This window comes from Triticum urartu, chromosome 3, assembly GCF_003073215.2.
Source record: "Triticum urartu cultivar G1812 chromosome 3, Tu2.1, whole genome shotgun sequence".
Classification (NCBI taxonomy): Eukaryota; Viridiplantae; Streptophyta; class Magnoliopsida; order Poales; family Poaceae; genus Triticum; species Triticum urartu.
This window is the reverse complement of record NC_053024.1, coordinates 247594277-247596556: the sequence shown is the minus strand read 5'-3', so window position 1 is coordinate 247596556 and position 2280 is coordinate 247594277.

Here is a 2280-nt window from a genome sequence, read left to right as displayed (position 1 = left end):
CTTGATCGCGAGATTGCTGAGTCCCTGTGGCTCACAGATTACTTCCAAACCAGATGCAGGGCCTGATGATTCCGCTCCAGATGGCGCGCTTGAGCTCAAGTGGGAGTTCGACGAGGACTCTCAACGTTACTACGTGTCTTTCCCTGATGATCAGTAGTGGTGCCCAGTTGGGGGTGATCGGGACCGTGTCGCATGTTGGGTTATCTTTTATTTTGGCGCCGTAGTCGGGCCATGAGTGTTTGAATGTTGTAATGCTATTTATGTACTTGATTGACATGGCGAGTGTAAGCCAACTATGTTATCTCCCCTTTTATTATCTATATTACATGGGATGTTGTGAAGATTGCCTAACTTGCGACTTATGCCTTCAATGCGATTATGTCTCTAAGTCATGCCTCAACACGTGGGAGCTATAGTCGCATCGAGGGTGTTACAAGTTGGTAATCAGAGCCTTCCCCGACCTTAGGAGCCCCATTGCTTGATCGTTTTAGCAGTCGAGTTGTGTCTAGAAAAATGTTTTGAGTCATTTAGGAATTATATATCGGAGAGTTTAGGAATTCTTTTTACTTCCCAGTCTCCTCATCGCTCTGGTAAGGCATCCTGACGTAGAGTTTTGACTCTTCTCTTCTCAAATTTCACTAATTTTTTTTAGGATCACGCGGGTATCTTGGAATCGTTCCGATGGTTTTATGATGAGAACATTGTCTTGGTGCCTCCTGTCAGGGGTTTAGTGGAAGTTTCCCAGGGAGTTGAGCTCTGAGGTGTTGTCATCATAATTTTATCGTTGCAGTTCTGGAATACCTGAGTCTAGTACGCCGACATCGAAAATCTCTTTTATGTAGTTCGTTGGTGAGATAACCTCGACGCCACCCAGTACTGGGGCGGGAGTTCGGGAGTATCACCATAACTTGTATAACGGATGCTTTTCGAAGGTTGAGGTAGATGGTTTCCGAAGTTTTTCTCGGTTATGTGTTGAAGGATGGATACAGCTGGATGTAGGATTTGCTAGATTTGGGTGAGATATTATGCTTCCCCTGTATCCCCAACACCTGATTGCATAACCGGAAAGGTTCGGGAGTTTCATAGGTGGGAATTCTTGTAGTTCTAGCTCTTCTTCCACGGATATTTGGTTTGACATTGGGATTTCTTACCGATTATTCGTTCTTGATCCGTACCTTGTTGATTTATTTCTCTACCTGAATTCTAAGTGGCTTCTCAATTTATGGATATGTGACCATTTCAAGAGGAATACATTCGTTCATTTTGTTCGGATGTGAAGACTTTATGTTGCAATTTTCATTCCGTTGGATTCAGCTTCATTTATCTGTCTATGTGCTAACGGTGGTCAACCTCTTCAGGATGGCTCCCGCTAAGAGCACTAATCAGAATCAGAATCAAGATCCGCCACCACCTCCACCTCCTCCGGAGGCATGGCAAGCTATGATGGCCGCAACCAATGCAAACACACAGTTGATCATGCAAATTCTTCAAGAGCGCAATCAAGGCAACCAAGGGAACCAAGGCAACAATCAGAATCACTTTGCTACACTCAACCAGTTCCTTGCTAACAGGCCAAAACTTTCAGCAATTGTGTTGAGGCAACTGATGCTGACGATTGGCTCGTGGATCTATGCAAGCATTTCGAGTGCAGTAACGTCAGGCCTGAGGACTTCGTCAAGTTCGCTTCCTTCCAACTCAAAGATCAAGCTACAGAATGGTTCCAGCAGTACAAGGACTCCAGAGGTGGACGTGCGATTACCTGGGATGAATTCCGTCAAGATTTCAGAGCTCACCATATCCCTCAAAGCGTGGTTGAAAGCAAGCGTGAGGAATTCTGCAACCTGAAGCAAGGCTCTTTGTCTGTCTATGACTACAACAAGTTGTTTCAGAAGCTCGCCCGCTTTGCTAAGCAGGATGTCCCTGATGAGAAGAGCATGATATACCAGTTCAGGGGTGGTCTCAGAGAAGAAATCCAGCTAGCTCTTGTTCTCTTTGAGCCCTTGAGGTACGATGAGTTCTACAACATGGCATTGAAGCAAGAGGCCGCTCAACCGAGGTGTGATGCTTCCAAGAAGCGAGTCAGAGATGCTACTCCTTCTTCCTCTACTCAAGTGGCCAAGCAGCAGAAGTTTTGGCTTCCTCCTCCTCCGTTTCGTCAGCTGTATCAGCAGAAGAGCAAAGGTGGCAGTGGATCTTCCCACCCACCCAACCCTGGCTTTCAGAACAAGACTTCGTCTCAAGCTCCAAGATCGAGTGCTCCGTATCACCGTCCGCTTTCAG